Here is a 21,112-nt window from a genome sequence, read left to right as displayed (position 1 = left end):
CATAAATTGGTGTTGAATTTTGTCAAAAAATTTGTTCTGCATCTATTGAGTTTATAATATGGTTTTCATCCTTCAATTTGTTAATATGATTTATCACATTGATTGATTTGTTTATATTGAAGAATCCTTGCATACCTTGGATAAACCCCACTTGATCATGGTGTATGATCCTTTTAATGTACTGTTGGATTCTGTTTGCTGGTATTTTGTTGAGGATTTTTGCATCTATGTTCATCAGTGATATTGGCCTGTAGTTTTCTTTCTTTGTGACATCTTTGTCTGGGTTTGGTATCAGGGTGATGGTGGCCTCGTAGAATGAGTTTGGGAGTGTTCCTCCCTCTGCTATATTTTGGAAGAGTTTGAGAAGGATAGTGTTAGCTCTTCTCTAAAAGTTTGATAGAGTTCACCTGTGAAGCCATCAGGTCCCAGGCTTTGTTTTTTGGAAGATTTTTACTCTCAGTTTCAATTTCAGTGCTTTGGATTGGTCTGTTTATATTTTCCATTTCTTCCTTGTTCAGTCTCAGAAGGTTGTGCTTTTCTAAGAAGTTGTCCATTCCTTCCAGGTTGACCATTTTATTGGCATATAGTTGCTTGTAGTAACCTTTCATGATTTTCTGCACTGTCAGTTGTTATTTCTCGTTTTTGCACACGCCATGAGCCAAACCCCCCCCCCCCCCGCCTCCCCAGGAGGCCCTCCTCTGCCTCTGGGCTGGTCTCTGCACCTGCTGTGGGTCTTGTGGGGACCACTCAGACTCTGAAATGGCCCAACTCCTGCGTCTGCTGCCCACAAAGTCCACAGCTGCCACAGCTAGACCATTTTCACTTGTGGAAACACTCATTGTCTACTCAGATAGTCCATACATGCAGGGTCTACCCAGCCAATCGCAAGGATTTAATCTGCAGCTTGTACAGCTGATGGAAAGATTTTCGATTCTCTTCCTTAGTCGCCCCATCCCTGGGGTTCAGCTTTGGCTTTATCCCCACCTCTGCGTGTGGTCCACCCACAGGAGTCTGGTCCTCAGGCTGCCTTGGAGCTCTTGGGTCTGCCCCAGTGAGGACAGGCGCAGAGGTGGTATGACTGCTTGGATCGCGGGAGCCCCAGCAGTGCCAAATGTGCAGGGAAGCCTGAGGCCACAGGCGTAAGAGATATGGCCCTAGTGAGGGGCTTTTCTGGTGCCTGGCAGCAGGCACATGAGGGCCAGCGCTGAGAGGACCTTTTTTTTATTGCTCAGCAGCCAGCACACAAGAGCCAGTCCTGAGTGGGCTTCTTTTATTGTCGTCGGCAGGTGCCAGTATGTGGGGAGAGAGAGGCTACCATAGTGGCTCCTCCCCGTGCGTGTGACTCAGCCGTAGCGCCTGTGTCCATGGCAGTCCAGTCTTCCTCTGTAGGCGTTCCCTGCTGTGGATTTCCTCCCTCCCGTCCCCTCAGTCCGTCTCCCCACCGCCAACAGCAGTTCTCGCTCTGGACCTGTTCTCCAGTCCCCACACTCCAGCTCCCAGCCTCCTTGCACACCTGTGAACATGCGTCTCAGTCTGGGCCACGTAGGGCTGTGGTACGGACCATCTGTGTAGTTCTCACTCTGTCCCGTCTGCCACAGATCAGCCACTTCACCCTCTTCTGACAGCCTCAAATGCTTCCCTTTTGTCCCAGTCAATTTCCCCGCTGGAGAGGGGGTTTCCCTGAATTCGGGAATCTCTCCTCTGCTTCAGCTCCCCTGCTCCAGGGTTCAGGTCCCATCCTGCTTCCCCTCCTCCTCCTCCTTCTCCCTTCTTTTTTCCGTCCTTCCCAGTTACACAGGGATCTTTATAGTCCTTTGTTGTGTCCAAGGTCTTCTGATAGTTTTCAGCCGGTGTTCTGGGAGAATTATTGCATCTATAGGTGTATTCCTGATGCATCCATGAGGAGAGATGAACTCCACGTCCTCCTACTCTTCCACCCTCTTGGTCAATCCTGTCTCCCCATGCTTTGTCTTCAGACAAAAATTGAGAAAAATCAGTGTAAAGATGATAAACAGATAGAGAGAGAGATGATAGAGTGATAGAGAGAGATGAGAGAGAGAAAGATTGATTATCAATGTCTATTTTAGCAAAGACTAATTGTGTCTAATTTTACAATCCTTTTTGTAATTGAATTTCTGACTACCTTTTCTTCTTTAAAAAGGCTGTATACCTCAGTCATAATCTCCTTCAGCCTGTTGTTTAAAAAATTCTTAAAAATATCAAATAGCAATGATGATCATAATACTGAATATAATGACTATATTATATATTTTTAAATCCCATATTTCAGTATGCACTGTGGTTTATACAGCGCCCAGACATTTTAACATAAAATTCCGTTATTTCTATATATTCAAAATATGTGAAACAAATTTACTAATTGAGATGTACACATTAAAACTGTGTATCAAGCAAATGTGCATTGTCTTATATGTTCAGAATTTTCAAAAGAAAGAATAAAAGTTATTAAAGAGTGAATTACAAGAATAATTCTTTCTCAAGTGTAAAGACTTTCTTAAGTTAAAAATTAATGTGATGGTATTAAAAATGTTATAATTAGTTCTACTTTGAAATATCCATCTATACATAATGAACTTGGAGATCTCAAAAGTATCAAGCAAAATATGGTATTATTTGAAAATGAAAAAGTGAAGTGGACTGTATTTAGAATTATTAGATTATGACTAATTCTTCATAAAGACTCATCTACAGTAAAAAAGAACTTTTTCAGCAGCTAGAAAACTAGTAAAAAATATGCTTTAGATCTGCTTAGGATAAAAATGACGAATTTATATCCAAGGATCACTGTAAAGTTACATAATATCATATCATTTAAAATTTAATAACATTAAATAGTCTTCATTTACACGATGTTTCTATTTTGTGTATTTTGGTGTTAATAATTTATGTCAGAATGATAATACATGTTGAAGTTTATATTTCATAGTTGCATTTCTATTTTGTGTCATGTGATATGTTTATAAGTCATTTTCAAAACTTAATGTTTAGTAAATGTTAAACTATCAAAGCACAAACTGATCTTCAGACTGATAACTAAATGTCAGTATTGTTATTTTACTCTAACAGTGCAATGATTAAATTACAGTAATGCTAGTAAGATGGAAAACAAAGATGAAGAAAAGCAAAAAGGGAAAGAGGGAAGGAGATTAAATATTATTGTATTTTTTATATCATCTTATAATTTCCAAAACATTTTTACAAATAATTTTCTTGATAATTCCCTCCAAACCAAATTATTCCACATCTCATCAAACTCATCAACCCTCTGACAGGGTCATTCATTAACCTCCGTATCCCTGGAAGAAAACATCTATTAAAAAGAACTCAAGACCTGCCTTCTCCCATTATATTGCCAATTGTTTTCTTCCAACTCTGTCATTCCTTTATTCCCAATTCATATATTTATTTAAAATATTCTTGTTTCTGGGTTTTTTACTTACTTAGAGTCAATATCCTAAGCATATGTTTCTCACTTGACTCTATATTTATGGTCAAGTATTTCAATAATGTGTATTTAGAGGAAAGGAAGCAGTGATGATCAATGAATGCTATCAATCTATCCAACTACTACAAAATCCAAATGAACAACATGCTCCCTAAGAATGGGTCACATAAGGGTCAAGTGGAGATTCTTAAAGGAGAATCTTTCTATTATTTCATCTAAATGACTAGTAATAGAATGTGTAATATAAGTGCTAGATACCAATTCTGGAACTAAAAATATTTCACCATCTCAGCTAAACACACAGAGTTGGAGTTAAGTAGGTGATGGGAGAAAAGAGAGGGAAGAATAGAAGAAAAAGAAAAGGAAGAAAAAGTATAAGGGGAAAGGACAAAGAGGAAAAAAAAGGAGAATTTAAAACCCTAAGAGTCTCACCTGGAGATGAGGAGCAAGAGAAAACAGTCATCTTCACAAGGATAAATCATACTGTGAGGGGAGACAGGCAAACTATTAGTGGGGAAATAGTTGGTGGCTTGTTTTCATATTAAAGGAATAAGACTCGCAAACTGAGAAAAGTGGTAGCTTGAATATGTCACCCAAAAAGGGCAAAGGGAAGAAGAGAATAACATGTTCATTCAAGTCATCTTATGCATAATATAACATGAAAGAAATAATGTCAATTTACCTTATTGTTTCCAAAATGCAAAGACTAATTTTCCTAATGAAAGAAAAAAATTGTCAGATTAAGCTAAAAAAATAAAATAAAATAAGTCCAGCTATGACCATTACAAGAAACATCTTAAATGATGTAATAAATAAAGTTTGGATGTAAGGAACATGGGCAGTAGGGGTCACTTGTTTCATTCACCCCCAATCCCATCCATCTATTCACTCCTGGTGTAGCCATGACTGGAAGGAAAAAACACATTTCCATCGTCTCTTTCAGTTAAAGTCCTGTGTAATACAGCTTCTGTGAATGAGGTGCGATGGTACAGAATTAAGTGAGGTAGGTGCCATCTCCCTGCAGCAGTGGTGTCTGGCAAACAAATTTGATGGTTGTATTTGTGGTTACTGGGCTCAAATTCCAATACCTACACTAGGATTAGAAGCATAAAGTAGCAGTGGTGAATGTAGAAACAGCAGAAGTTTCCTAGATTCCAGATGGTCACTAGGGTCAGATAACCCCAGAAACAACAGTCTAATGGTAAGTCTTCCCCCCCCCAACCCTTCCAATCATGTTTATTCATCAAATTCCCTTGAAATATCAACAATGATTTTCTGCTTTGGACTATGATAGAGATAGATGAGGAAAGTGAAAAGAAAGCAATAGATAAGGAACTAAACAGGATAGAGAGTTATATAAGGACATTTTTATACCATTATACAAATGATATAATGCAAGAATGCAACAAGGTGACACCTGCCTCACTTCCAAATTGTGTACCATTGTGCCATATTTACAGTAGCTATTCCTAGCTACTAAAGAGACAGGAAAATGTGTTTTTATCTTTCCAGTCATTTATAGCAGAGGAGGATAGAATGAATGCGATTGAGTGCAAGTGAAACAAACAAACAATGCACATATACATATATGTCAACTTTTTCTCACTTAATTTTAAGATGTTTTTCATAAATATCATGTAGCTGAAGTTCATGTGGAACAGTTTCTATTTTAGTAGGAAGATTTAGAATTTAGTAGAATAGGTTTACATATATGTATAATTTTTATATATACCTACACTCACACATGTAACAATATATTTTCTTTTTTGTGTGCATGCGTATGCAACCTTTACAAATAATTTAAATATTTTATGTACTTGTTTACAATGAAACCTTTAGACCATATCCAAAGCTAACATTTACAAGACACATTATCTGATCATAACATATTCTAATTAAAAATAAGTGGTAAGATTCAGAACAAAGAATCTTGCTATTTGATATGAAAGAGTTCTTTCCTAAATAACTTACATCAAAAATAAATAAATACATGAATAAAACTCAAAAATTTAAATGACCTGGAAAGCTATGAAAAGGGGAAAAATTCATGCAAAAATGTTTACTCACAATGAGAAATTAAAATGTATGGTCTTTAATGCTATTGCCTTAAAAAAGCCAAAACTAAAAATAAATAAATTCAAATTTATCACTTGTGGTCATTCCCTCCCCACCTAATACCCTATTCTTCCTTGACAGAAAAGATCACTTCTTCCTTCCTCTTCCCTTCCTTCCTTCCTGTCTTCTTTCCTTCCTTTCTTCCTTTTTATTTCCTCTTTCAAACAATTTACTTCCTCTCAGCGAAGGAATAATGATCAGTTCAAAACTGCAAAGCCTAAGGGCCAAATCTGGCCCATCCCCTGCTTTTATAGACACACTTTGGCCGACCTGCAGCCTTGCTCCTTTATTTATGCACTGTCTGTGGCTTCTTTCACATTACCCTAGCAGCTGCAGTAGAGTCCGTTTAACTTATAGAGCTCAAAATACTACTCTCTGCCCAGACCTAGAGACTGTCACACTGAGTGAAATAAGTCAGACAGAGAAAAATAAATATCATATGATAACGTTTATATGTGGAATCTAAAGAAATCGTGCAAATGAACGTATTTACAAAACAGAAATAGACTCACAGACATATAAAACAAACTTATGGTTACCAGCGGGGAATGGGGCAAGGGATAAATTGGGAGATTGAGATTGACATATACACACTACTATATATAAAATAGATAACTAATAAGAACCTACTTTATAGCAAAGGGAACTCTACTCAATAATCTGTAATGACCTATACGGGAAAAGAAGCTAAAAAAGAGTGGAGATATATATATATATATTGACTGATTCATTTTGCTGTACAGCAAAAACTAATACAGCAATGTAAATCAACTCTACACCAATAAAAATTAATAATAAAAAAGAATGTGCCAACGTATGCCTTAAATTGTTGTTGATAATTCTTTTCTGCCTGATGCTCAGTATTTTTTCCTCCTTTGAGTTAGAACTGAGAGAATTCTGGACAAGAAGACATAAGGAAATGGCTGATGAAGGGCTTCTAGAAAGAATATTTCACATTTAAAAGAAAGAAAAAGAAACGTGAGAAGAGTTAATGGTTTTACATTTGTCCCCTTCTTCCTTTCTTTTTTTTTTTTTTTTTTTTTTAAATATTGGCAAATCAGATCCAGCAGTGTTATTTTTTAATTTTATTTATTTATTTATTTATTTATTTTTGGCTGTGTTGGGTCTTCGTTTCTGTGCGAGGGCTTTCTCTAGTTGCGGCAAGTGGGGGCCACTCTTCATCGCAGTGCGCGGGCCTCTCACCATCGCGGCCTCTCTTGTTGCGGAGCACAGGCTCCAGACGCGCAGGCTCAGTAGTTGTGGCTCACGGGCCTAGCCGCTCCACGGCATGTGGGATCTTCCCAGACCAGGGCTCGAGCCCGTGTCCCCTGCATTGGCAGGCAGGTTCTCAACCACTGCGCCACCAGGGAAGCCCCCCCTTCTTCCTTTTTTGAACTTGCCTTACACTGTGGCAGCCGTGTGACAGCGCAAAGCAACAAGTATGAGAAAAACCCCATCATCAAATCATCATCATCTTCAAAAATGGCACCATGTTAAAGATGGCAGATTGATAAAATAGTGTTGGGTCCTTGCCTTTATAGTTGCATTCTTGCCATAGCTTTTGCCTATTTCCAAATATTTTTGTGAGATAGTTTATCTCTACTTTTAAATCAATAGTTATATTTTATATTTTAGATTATATTATGAATTTTCCACTAGACTGTAAACTGAGTGAGTGCACAGGAAATGACTATTTAGTTTATTGCCCCTGGTGCTTGGAATAGTGTCTAAAACATTGCAAGCTCTTGATAAATCTTAATATTTTCAATATTTAATAATATATAACTCTATAACAAGAAATTTGGAAATCTAAAAGAATTGGGATATTTCTTGTGAAGCACATATTGCCAAATTGCCCCCATGAAATAGTCTCAATAGACAAACTTATGTAGAAAAAACTAGAAAAATGTTTAAATATTTAATAATATTCAAATACAAACTTTTAGTTCTAGCAACTTGTTAACTAGACAGCCAGAAACTCTTTCCACTGCAAATATCTAGAAATGCCACATACAATTTTTTTTTTTTAAACATCTTTATTGGAGTATAATTGCTTTACACTGGTGTGTTAGTTTCTGCTTTATAACAAAGTGAATCAGTTATACATATACATATGTTCCCATATCTCTTCCCTCTTGCATCTCCCTCCCTCCCACCCTCCCTATCCCCCCCTCTAGGTGTTCACAAACCACGGAGCTGATCTCCCTGTGCTATGCGGCTGCTTCCCACTAGCTATCTATTTCATATTTTGGTAGTGTATATATGTCCATGCCACTCTCTCACCCTGTCACATCTTAACCCTCCCCCTCCCCATATCCTCAAGTCCATTCTCTAGTAGGTCTGTGTCTTTATTCCCGTCTTGCCACTAGGTTCTTCATGACCTTTTTTTTTTTCCCTTAGATTCCATATATATGTGTTAGCATACTGTATTTGTTTTTCTCTTTCTGATTTACTTCACTCCGTATGACAGACTCTAACTCCATCCACCTCACTACAAATACCTCCATTTCATTTCTTTTTATGGCTGAGTAATATTCCATTGTATACATGTGCCACATCTTCTTTATCCATTCATCCAATGATGGACACTTAGGTTGCTTCCATGTCCTGGCTGTTGTAAATAGAGCTGCAATGAATATTTTGATATATGACCCTTTTTGAATTATGGTTGTCTCAGGGTATATGCCCAGTAGTGGGATTGCTGGGTCGTATGGTAGTTCTATTTTTAGATTTTTAAGGAACCTCCATACTGTTCTCCATAGTGGCTGTATCAATTTACATTCCCACCAACAGTGCAAGAGTGTTCCCTTTTCTCCACACCCTCTCCAGCATTTATTGTTTCTAGATTTTTTGATGATGGCCATTCTGACCGGTGTGAGATGATATCTCATTGTAGTTTTGATTTGCTTTTCTCTAATGATTAATGATGTTGAGCATTCTTTCATGTGTCTGTAGGCAATCTGTATATCTTCTTTGGAGAAATGTCTGTTTAGGTCTTCTGCCCATTTTTGGATTGGGTTGTTTGTTTTTTTGTTATTGAGCTGCATGAGCTGCTTGTAAATCTTGGAGATTAATCTTTTGTCAGTTGCTTCATTTGCAAATATTTTCTCCCATTCTGAGGGTTATCTTTTGGTCTTGTTTATGGTTCCCTTTGCTGTGCAAAAGCTTTTAAGTTTCATGAGGTCCCATTTGTTTATTTGTGTTTTTATTTCCATTTCTCTAGGAGGTGGGTCAAAAAGGATCTTGCTGTGATTTATGTCATAGAGTGTTCTGCCTATGTTTTCCTCTAAGAGTTTGATAGTGTCTGGCCTTACACTTAGGTCTTTAATCCATTTTGAGTTTATTTTTGTGTATGGTGCCAGGGAGTGTTCTGATTTCATACTTTTAAATGTACCTGTCCAGTTTTCCCAGCAGCACTTATTGAAGAGGCTGTCTTTTCTCCACTGTATATGCTTGCCTCCTTTATCAAAGATAAGGTGACCATATGTGTGTGGGTTTATCTCTGGGCTTTCTATCCTGTTCCAGTGACCTATATTTCTGTTTTTGTGCCAGTACCAAACTGTCTTGATTACTGTAGCTTTGTACTATAGTCTGAAGTCAGGGAGCCTGATTCCTCCAGCTCCATTTTTTGTTCTCAAGATTGCTTTGGCTCTTCGGGGTCTTTTGTGTTTCCATACAAATTGTGAAATTTTTTGTTCTAGTTCTGTGAAAAATGCCAGTGGTAGTTTGATAGGGATTGCATTGAATCTGTAGATTGCTTTGGGTAGTAGAGTCATTTTCACAATGTTGATACTTCCAATCCAAGAACATGGTATATCTCTCCATCTATTTGTATCATCTTTAATTTCTTTCATCAGTGTCCTATAATTTTCTGCATACAGGTCTTTTGTCTCCTTAGGTAGGTTTATTCCTAGATATTTTACTCTTTTTGTTGCAGTGGTAAACGGGAGTGTTTTCTAAATTTCACTTTCAGATTTTTCATCATTAGTGTATAAGAATGCAAGAGATTTCTGTGCATTAATTTTGTATCCTGCTACTTTACCAAATTCATTGATTAGCTCTAGTAGTTTTCTGGTAGCATCTTTAGGATTTTCTATGTATAGTATGATGTCAGCTGCAAACAGTGACAGCTTTACTTCTTCTTTTCTGATTTGGATTCCTTTTATTTCTTTTTCTTCTCTGATTGCTGTGGCTAACACTTCCAAAACTATGTGGAATAATAGTGGTGAGAGTGGGCAACCTTGTCTTGTTCCTGATCTTAGTGGAAATGGTTTCAGTTTTTCACCATTGAGGACAATGTTGGCTGTGGGTTTGTCATATATGGCCTTTTTTATGCTGAGGAAAGTTGCCTCTATGCCTACTTCCTGCAGGGCTTTTATCATAAATGGGTGTTGAATTTTGTCGAAAGCTTTCTCTGCATCTATTGAGATGATCATATGGTTTTTCTCCTTCAATTTGTTAATATGATGTATCACATTGATTGATTTGCGTATATTGAAGAATCCTTGCATTCCTGGAATAAACCCCACTTGATCATGGTGTATGATCCTTTTAATGTGCTGTTGGATTCTGTTTGCCAGTATTTTGTTGAGGATTTTTGCATCTATGTTCATCAGTGATATTGGCCTGTAGTTTTCTTTCTTTGTGACATCTTTGTCTGGTTTTGGTATCTGGGTGATGGTGGCCTCATAGAATGAGTTGGGGAGTGTTCCTCCCTCTGCAATATTTTGGAAGAGTTTGAGAAGGATAGGTGTTAGCTCTTCTCTAAATGTTTGATAGAATTCACCTGTGAAACCATCTGGTCCTGGGCTTTTGTTTGTTGGAAGATTTTTAATCACAGTTTCAATTTCAGTGCTTGTGATTGGTCTGTTCATATTTTCTATTTCTTCCTGGTTCAGTCTCGGCAGGTTGTGCATTTCTTAGAATCTGTCCATTTCTTCCAGGTTGTCCATTTTATTGGCATAGTGTTGCTTGTAGTAATCTCTCATGATCCTTTGTATTTCGGAAGTGTCAGTGGTTACTTCTCCTTTTTCATTTCTAATTCTATTGATTTGAGTCTTCTCCCTTTTTCTCTTGATGAGTCTGGCTAATGGTGTATCAATTTTGTTTATCTTCTCAAAGAACCAGCTTTTAGTTTTATTGATCTTTGCTATTTTTTCCTTCATTTCTTTTTCATTTATTTCTGATCTGATCTTTATGATTTCTTTCCTTCTGCTAGCTTTGGGGTTTTTTTGTTCTTCTTTCTCTAATTGCTTTAAGTGCAAGGTTAGGTTGTTTATTCGAGATGTTTCCTGTTTCCTGAGGTAGGCTTGTATTGCTATAAACTTCCCTCTTAGAACTGCTTTTGCTGCATCCCATAGGTTTTGCGTTGTTGTGTCTCCATTGTCATTTGTTTCTAGGTATTTTTCTATTTCCCCTTTGATTTCTTCAGTGATCACTTCGTTATTAAGTAGTGTAATGTGTAGCCTCCATGTGTTTGTATTTTTTACAGATCTTTTCCTGTAATTGATATCTAGTCTCATAGTGTTGTGGTCGGAAAAGATACTTGATACGATTTCAATTTTCTTAAATTTACCAAGGCTTGATTTGTGACCCAAGATATGATCTATCCTGGAGAATGTTCCATGAGCACTTGAGAAAAATGTGTATTCTGTTGTTTTTGGGTGGAATGTCTTATAAATATCAATTAAGTCCATCTTGTTTAATGTATCAGTTAAAGCTTGTGTTTCCTTATTTATTTTCATTTTGGATGATCTGTCCATTGGTGAAAGTGGGGTGTTAAAGTCCCCTACTATGATTGTGTTGCTGACGATTTCCCCTTTTATGGCTTTTAGTATTTTCCTTATGTATTGAGGTGATCCTATGTTGGATGCATAAATATTTACAATTGTTATACCTTCCTCTTGGATCGATCCCTTGATCATTATATAGTGTCCTTCTTTGTCTCTTGTAATAGTCTTTATTTTAAAGTCTATTTTGTCTGATATGAGAATTGCTACTCCAGCTTTCTTTTGATTTCCATTTGCATGGAATATCTTTTTCCATCCCCTCACTTTCAGTCTGTATGTGTCTCTAGGTCTGAAGTGGGTCTCTTGTAGACAGCATATATATGGGTCTTGTTTTTGTATCCATTCAGCCAGTCTGTGTGTTTTGGTGGGAACATTTAATACATTTACATTTAAGGTAATTATCAATATGTATGTTCCTATTCCCAATTTCTTAAATGTTTTTGGTTTGTTATTGTAGGCGTTTTCCTTCTCTTGTGTTTCTTGCTTAGAGAAGTTCCTTTAGCATTTGTTGTAAAGCTGGTTCGGTGGTGCTGAACTCTCTCAGCTTTTGCTTGTCTGTAAAACTTTTAATTTCTCCATCAAATCTGAATGAGATCCTTGCTGGGTAGAGTAATCTTGGTTGTAGGTTTTTCTCCTTCATCACTTTAAGTATATCCTGCCACTCCCTTCTGGCTTGCAGAGTTTCTGCTGAAAGATCAGCTGTTAACCTGATGGGGATTCCCTTGTGTGTTATTTGTTGTATTTCCCTTGCTGCTTTTAATACGTTTTCTTTATATTTAATTTTTGACAGTTTGATTAATATGTGTCTTGGCGTGTTTCTCCTTGGATTTTTCCTGTATGGGACTCTCTGTGCTTCCAGGATTTGATTAACTATTTCTTTTCCCATATTAGGGAAGTTTTCAACTATAATCCCTTCAAATATTTTCTCAGTCCCTTTCTTTTTCTCTTCTTCTTCTGGGACTCTTATAATTCGAATGTTTGTGTGTTTAATGTTGTCCCAGAGGTCTCTGAGACTGTCCTCAGTTCTTTTCATTCTTTTTTCTTTATTCTGCTCTGCAGTAGTTATTTCCACTATTTTATATTCCAGGTCACTTATCCATTCTTCTACCTCAGTTATTCTGCTATTGATCCCTTCTAGAGTATTTTAAATTTCATTTATTGTGTTTTTCATCGTTGCTTGGTTCCTCTTTAGTTCTTCTGCGTCATTGTTAAATGTTTCTTGCATTTTGTCTATTCTATTTCCCAGATTTTGGATCATCCTTACTATCATTATTATGAATTCTTTTTCAGGTAGACTACCTATTTCCTCTTCATTTGTTAAGTCTGGTGTGTTTTGACCCTGCTCCTTCATCTGCTGTGTGTTTTTCTGTCGTCTCATATTGCTTATCTTACTGTGTTTGGGGTCTCCTTTTCACAGGCTGCAGGTTCGTAGTTCCCGTTGTTTTTGGTATCTGTCCCCAGTGGCTAAGGTTGGTTCAGTGGGTTGTGTAGGCTTCCTGGTGGAGGGGACTAGTGCCTGAGCTCTGGTGGATGAGGCTGGATCTTGTCTTTCTGGTGGGCACGTCCACGTCTGGTGGTGTGTTTTGGGGTGTCTGTGGCCTTATTATGATTTTAGGCAGCCTCTCTGCTAATGGATGGGGCTGTGTTCCTGTCTTGCTAGTTGTTTGGCATAGGGTGTTCAGCACTGTAGCTTGCTGTTCATTGAGTGATGCTGGGTCTTGATGTTGAGATGGAGATCTCTGAGAGAGTTTTGCCGTTTGGTATTACATGGAGCTGGGAGGTCTCTTGTGGACCAGTGTCCTGAAGTTGGCTCTCCCACCTCAGAGGCACAGCCCTGATGTCTGGCTTGAGCACCAAGAGCCTTTCATCCATACGGCTCAGAATAAAAGGGAGAAAAAAATATAAAGAAAGAAAGAAAGAGGATAAAATAAAATAAAATAACGCTGTTATAATAAAAAATAAGAAAAAAAATTATTAAGGAAAAATTTATTGAGAAAATTTTTTTTAATTTTTTAAAATAAATTTATTAATTTTTTATAATAAAAATAAGAAAAAAATTATTAAGAAAAAAATTTATTAAGAAAAATATTTTTTAATTTTTTAAAATAAAAAATATGAAAAAATTTATTAAGAAAAAATTTTTTTTTAAATTTTTAAAAATAGAACACAAGGAAAAAATATTAAGAAAACATTTATAAAGAAAAAAAAATTTTGTAAGTAAAAAAAAAAAAAAAACACGGACGGACCGAACCCTAGGGCAAATGGTGAAACCAAAGCTATACAGACAAAATCTCACCCAGAAGCATACACATATACACTCACAAAAAAAGGGAAAAGGGGAAAAATTAATATATCCTGCTCCCAAAGTCCACCTCCTGAATTTGGGATGATTCGTTGTCTGTTCAGGTATTCCACAGATGCAGGTACATCCAGTTGTTTGTGGAGATTTAATCCGCTGCTCCTGAGGCTGCTGGGAGAGATTTCCCATTCTCTTCTCTGTTTGCACAGCTCCCGGGGCTCAGCTTTGGATTTGGACCCGCCTCTGCGTGTAGGTCGCCTGAGGGCGTCTGTTCTTCACTCAGACAGGACAGGGTTAAAGGAACCGCTGCTTCGGGGGCTCTGGCTCACTCAGGCCGGGGGGAGGGAGGGGTACGGAGGAGGCAGGGCGAGCCTGCGGCGTCAGAGGCATCGTGACGTTGCAGCAGCCCGAGGTGCGCTGTGCGTTCTCCCGGGAAAGTTGTCCCCGGATCACGGGAGCCTGGCCGTGGCGGGCTGCACAGGCTCCCGGGAGGGATGGTGTGGAGAGTGACCTGGGCTCACACACAGGCTTCTTGGTTGCAGCAGCAGCAGCCTTAGCATCTCATGCCCGTCTCTGGGGTCCGCGCTGATAGCCGCGGCTCGCGCCCGTCTCTGGAGCTCGTTTAGGCGGCGCTGTGAATCCCCTCTCCTCGCGCACCAGGAAACAAAGAGGTAAGAAAAAGTCTCTTGCCTCTTAGGCAGCTGCAGACTTTTTCCCGGAGTCCCTCTCAGCCAGCTGTGGCGCACTAGCCCCTTCAGGCTGTGTTCACGCTGCCAACCCCAGTCCTCTCCCTGCGATCTGACCGCAGCCCGAGCCTCAGCTCCCAGCCCCGCCCGCCCCGGCGGGGGAGCAGACAAGCCTCTCGGGCTGGTGAGCGCTGCTCGGCGCCGAGCCTCCGTGCGGGAACCTCTCCGCTTTGCCCTCCGCACCCCTGTGGCTGTGCTCTCCTCTGTGGCTCCGAAGCTCCCCCCTCCGCCACCTGCAGTCTCCACCCGCGAAGGGGCTCCTAGTGTGTGGAAGCCTTTCCTCCTTCACAGCTCCCTCCCACTGGTGCAGGTCCCGTCCCTATTCTTTTGTCTCTGTTATTTCATTTTTCTTTTGCCATCCCCAGGTACGTGGGGAGTTTCTTGCCTTTTGGGAGGTCTGACGTCTTCTGCCAGCGTTCAGTGGGTGTTCTGTAGGAGTTGTTCCACGTGTAGATGTATTTCTAATGTATCTGTGGGAAGGAAGGTGATCTCCGCGTCTTACTCTTCCACCATCTTGCCCAGACCCCCGCCACATACAATTTTAACATTTCTTTAAATGCATGGGTTCAAATACCATGAAATTAGATTAAACCCTTGGTGCCAGAAGTACAGAAGAACATAAACCTAGAGAGCGTATGCACTGGATGGGACAAAGGACTACTCTGGTATCTACATGGGGAAGGATGTGAGACCTGAGTGCATGGGAAGAACAAGCTGAATATAGATCCTCATGCAAAAAGGAATCCTCAAAGAGCTCCATAATTAGTAAAAGAGTGAACCAGGCAAAACAAAGACCTACCTACAAGCAGAGAAAGATGATGGAAACTTTCCCTCACTACCTGGTCTCTAGGTTGAAAAAATGTCTCTCTAGATAATTTGTAATCATGGGCTATGAATAATTTGTAACCATGGGCCATAACACATAACACACATGGTTTTTTGTCCTACTTATTGGTAAAGGATGCCCAAGTTGAGTAATGATCATGAAAATCAGTCCTTGAATACTGATATTCCCTGAGCACCCAGGAAAGCCAATGCAAAAGCACTCTTCGGAAATGAGTTGTCTTCCAGGGCTGCATAGAATCCATATGTTAACTCCTCAGTTAAAATTGCTCATGTTGAAATGTTAAAAAGCACATGAGCAAAAACCAGCATTCCCTTAAAGAGTCAAGGTAGACTCATAAAGATTAAAAAAAAAAAAAAAAAAACTCACAATATAAGACAACTCTCAAATATAAAATTAGAATATGAATTTTAACTTACTAAAGCTCACAGAGAATAATTAAAGAATATTTTGTAACTTAGAATTCAATGAAATAAAAATTCATTTTATTAAGTTGAAGATATTTTTAATGTTTTATTTGGAACACAAAGGAATGAAAGCCAAAGTCAAAATGTGTCCATTTTGAAGTAAAGCCTCCAAAAAATTGAAGCCCAGCATTAATCCTCATTCTCTAGGTTCCAATTCAGCTTGACCTCAGCCCTAGCACTTCACATAGGTCTCCCTGGGGAAATGAAATTGCTTCCACACCTACAATCTGGGCTGTTTTTCTGGAATGAATATGGTGTCATCAAGAAAGTGAAAGATGAATTAGTTCAATAGTAAGTCTTCTATGTTTTCCTTTTTTAAAAAAGTTCAAAAAGTTAACAAAATCTGCAAGACCATCACAGAAGTGGTCCCACATTCACAAAATTTAGAAACACAAGGAAATCCATAGCTTTTAGAAAAGTCATTTTGGGCCAAATGTTGTTAAACGAACCTGGTATCATATTTGGGTTTGCCATCAATCAGGGCAGAAATAGATTTATGTAGTAAATGTTTGTTCTTGGAAGGAACACAGTTGGAGAAAATCTTGGTTTCAGCTTTGCCAGAATAACAGCATCCATCTTTTTTATTCCTTTTGTCTCTTTGTCTTTCCTGCATTATTGATTGTGAACCAAGTTAAACGCCACCATCTGCTTTCTCCTTTTCCTTCTAAATGGTTAAGGGCTTCCGGAGAGACAGAAAAAAACTGTACCAATAACTGCTGTTACACTTTCATGGTTTCCAACCTCAGTGACTCATTACAGCTCCATCTGCCAAACTTCTTTTCATTTCTAATATTCTTTTTGCATGTCCCTCAAAACATTAATCCATATATTTTCTTTAGATTCAAGCTTCAAAATCCCATACTCTAACATTTTATAAGTTGTCTGCCTTTGTAGTTTGCAAGAAATAAATACAAACAAAGCACAGCAAAAAATATCTGGGAATTAATCTATATATTTGCATTTTCTTTGTGAAAAAGTTATCAGATGACATGGATGTTCTACTAGGGCCGGTTTCTTTAAATGTTATAAAAAATGGTAAGAGTTTAGAGAGGATGAATGATTTGGGCTTGTATCACTACTTGAATATGAAGAAATTTAGTACAGAATTACACAAATAATGTCAAAGTTGGAATTATAAACATTCAAAGACATTTCCAACGGTGGAATTAAATAGATACAATGTTTCACTTGTAGTAATCTTGTACATTAATACTATTTTGTAATCTTACAAATGATAATTAACCTGACATTGTCATTTTAGCTAATTTTAGTTTATTTCTGGATTATATTCCTCCACTTTCCTTATTGGAGTCCCTTACTCTGCATCCCCTCCCTCCTCCAGAATGCTCCTGCACACACACACACGCATACACGCACATAAACACACACACACACATAAACACACACATATGTCTGCTTTATGATGTCTATTCACAAAGAACAGGGCAATAACAGGGAAGTCAGCCTTAATACATGAAAGTCTGCTCTGCTCTTACCCGTTGGTTCAGACGCTGTGAATCTCTGTCATACCCCAGATTTTAAAACTACCAGGATCAATACCCATAACATCCCCGTGGTATCAAGTGTATCCATTTGTAAAGCAAGCTTGCAAACGACCAGCAACAACTTCCAGATAATAAAATTATCCATTCAACAAACCTCCTCAGGGAAGAAAAACCAGTAATTTCTATTATTGTATTTATAATTTCTCAGGTTTCTATAGCAAAAGAAAAGACTTGGATATTGAAATGAATGAATGAGTCTATCTCTGATGTTAACATCAGAGGTAAAAGCTAAAACTTACCCAAAGTCTGCCTATTGATATTTTCTTCTTGTCCAGAAACCCAAGCAAATCCTTGGTATTTCCCTAGGATCTTTCCACCGTAGACAATTCCCTATTTCCAAGACATAGTTTTTCACTTAAGGATGAAAGGAGGTGAGGAAATGTCTGTTGCCCTCGTGATGAAGGATTTGTTTAACTTTTGCAAATATTTTCCTAAATCTTATAGTTCTACTTCTTTTAACATCGTAGACTAGATACATTTCCATTATATCTCTTTAGCTTCTATGTTTTTCAGGAAAGTTATCTGAGGATATTACTTGATATGGGGTCTGAAATAATTACACATATTTACATATTGCATTTTTTTTCACATGTGACATTTTCTTTTTACAATTGATGGATATGTCTTCAACCACTTAGAGTATGCTTAAAATAGGGTCTGTTTACGTCTTTAAAAATCTTGAAGCTACTCAGTAAATATTTATTGTATTGACTTGATTTTGTTAATTAACTGTCCTGTGACAGTCAGTAAACTATCCTCAAAGATGTTTTCAATTCTATTAGATATTAATACAAATTATTAATTGTATTCTTATCTTTTATTTATCCACATCAATTCTTCTTTTATTGGAGCATATTTTTTATTGAATGAAAGATTCTTTAAATTCTGTAGTGCTTTATGATTTTCAAAATTTACAAACATGATTTTATATGATCTCATAATGACCCTTTTTTCTCTCTTCCCCTATATTTCCCCTGCCCCCTCCCCTTTCCCTACTGGTAACCACTAGTTTGTACTCTATATCTCTGAATCTGCTTCTTTTTTGTTTTATTCACTCGTTTTTTTTTGTATTTTTTAGATTCCACATATAAGTGATATCATATAGTATATCCACATCAATTCTTCTTATACCTGTGGTATTTGTTATGATGTGACTATTTCATAAATATTTTTAAAATTCCAGAAATTATGTAATTAATTGCTGGAAGAGCACTGAGAGATCATGGTAAAACCACTGTTTGTGGTTAAGGAAATTAAAATGAAATAAGAAACAAGTTAATTACTGGCAAAATTCAGTTTCCTGATACTTTACCCAATGCTCTTTCCAGTATACTGTTACTTTAAGTTTTGCTTTTTGTTATCTTCTTTTTTCCAAAACTGCCACCAAATACGTATGTATGTGTGTTTACAGTAAAAGTAACAGTTTGATAAAATGTCACCATCTTTTGTTGTAATAAGTCCAACTAGAGTTTTTTTTTTAAGCTTTCTGTTGAATTAACCAAGTATTTTTAGCACCTACTTGTGTTCATTGTTGAATGTTTCTCAAGTCACCCATAAAGACTCTGTCAGGTGCACAGGAAGAATTCAATTCATTGTCTAAACTGTGTTTTCAAGGTCTGGCATTGTTAGCAACTCTGAATTACAGTCTAAATTTTTGGCAAAGCCTATAGTTAGAGAGAACCAGCCTATTTCTAATGACAAGTGCCTGTATTGTTCTGTTGTGTTTTTTTTTTTTTATTAACCTTAGTGACCCCCACTGCTTGCAAATGAGTTAAATGTATTGATTTTCCTCTCTTCTCAAAGGCTGTTACCGTCTCTGACAGTATATTTGAGTATCTTACTGTCATTTCCATGTGGAAATTGCTTGCCCATCAGAGTTGCTTTACAATGATCATTATTCGAATAATGGTTAACTCCTTATTGATCTTTTCTTCCACTAAATGTGGAACAGTGAGAGATCTCTCCTCTGAGAATTTAAGACAAGATATGTAATCCTGATTTACCCTAAATAGCTCTATGTGCTTGAATGTCACCTCCTTTGAGTTTATAAATTGAGGAATCGATACTTGATAGGTATTATCAAAGGCTATTCATCAGTTTGCCTGGACTATAAAAAAGGATAAATTAAAAAAAAAAAAAACTAGTTTAAGCAATAAGAAAAAAAAATTCATGTCTACTTTTATTTAACTGGTCTTGCACTATTTCTTTGTGGAATGAGGTTTTATACTCATGGTGATCAATGTCCCATAAGACAGTACGCTGAACAACTAGAGAAGATTCCTCGTTAAAAGTTAAGTGTATATTACTATCTAAAATTGATGACTTTTGTGTTTCCATGGTGGGCATTAATCTAAGCATAATCTAAGCATCTTTTAGCATAGCAAGAGCTGTATGAAATCATCTATGATCACGTTGCTTTAAAGGACCCAATCATTGCCATGAAATAGTTCTTTTTTTACTGTGTCCATGATATTTGATAGTATTTCTGTTCTATTCTCTTTAAAGACTGGCTAAGATCTACAGAAACAATTTCAGAGACAGTCATCTGATATTGTGCTGGTACACTCAGTAACTTTCTGCAGTGTAACAATGTCTGCTCTCACCTGTGTGTCTGTTCATAGACACAGCCCTAGTATATGAAGGCAACTGGCATCAAAACACATATTAAACAGGAAAGACAAATATCATATGATAGCACATATATGTGGAATCTAAATAATGGTACAAATGAACCTATTTACAAAACAGAAGTAGAGTCATAGATGTAGAAAACAAACTTATGGTTACTGGAGGGAGGGGGAAGCGGAGGATAAACTGGGAGATTGGAAATGGCATATAAACACTACTATGTATAAAATAGATAACTAATAAGAACCTACTGTATAGCACAGGGAACTCTACTCAATACTCTATAATAACCTATATGGAAAAAGAATCTAAAAAAGAGTAGAAATAGGCACATATATAACTGATTCACTTTGCTGTACAGCAGAAACTAACACAACATTATAAGTCAACTATACTCCAATAAAAATTAAAAAAAAATAGGAACCTCAAGGATAATGTCTGAAAAGCTTATGAAATATCTATTCAGAGAAATGAGAAAGTAATATAAAGTATAATAAAGCAAATAAACTATAAAAGTATAATAAATAAAATATAAATTAAAAAATAAAGTAATACATGATTGTTACATAAATCAGAGAATTTCACTCTAAATCTCTATTTACATCTGAACATAAAGGCAGATATTTAGGATTTAAGACAAAAAATAAGCATTACATTAAACATACGACAAATAAAACAAAAATTGGTGATTTGTTTTGATTGAACTTCAAACAATTTAACCTAACTTTACAAAAGTGTCTTGAATAAAGTTGAAAAACCATGTTGATTATTGTCTTAAAGTCAGTTTCCATTAGAAACATGTGGAGATCATTAAAGTTGGTTACATATTTTTAATATTTAAGAAATACCATTATAGAATAGATACTCATCTTCAAGAAAGAGATTGAGATTAGAAAGAAAAAATAAAGGTAGAGAGTAAAAGAGTGAGAGAGAAAGAGAGATTATACTAGGGGAATTTCAACTATAAATAGAATATACTTTTCAATGGCATTTGCTTTGTTAAAAATATATGTATTCTCAAATAAGGTAATTTTTTAGAGACTAGAAATACATGTAAGGAGTAAAATTGTGGCTCAAATGCACTTAATGATTACAATAGGTAGTTAGAGTCATGTTTCCAAAATGCTATATGATGAATAGAGCAATCAATAATAGAAAATTTAGTAGAAAACAAATTATAATAGTTAATAACC

This window comes from Balaenoptera ricei, chromosome 5 (assembly GCF_028023285.1).
Source record: "Balaenoptera ricei isolate mBalRic1 chromosome 5, mBalRic1.hap2, whole genome shotgun sequence".
NCBI lineage: Eukaryota > Metazoa > Chordata > Mammalia > Artiodactyla > Balaenopteridae > Balaenoptera > Balaenoptera ricei.
The sequence above is the reverse complement of the archived record's forward strand: the minus strand, read 5'-3'. Positions refer to the sequence as shown.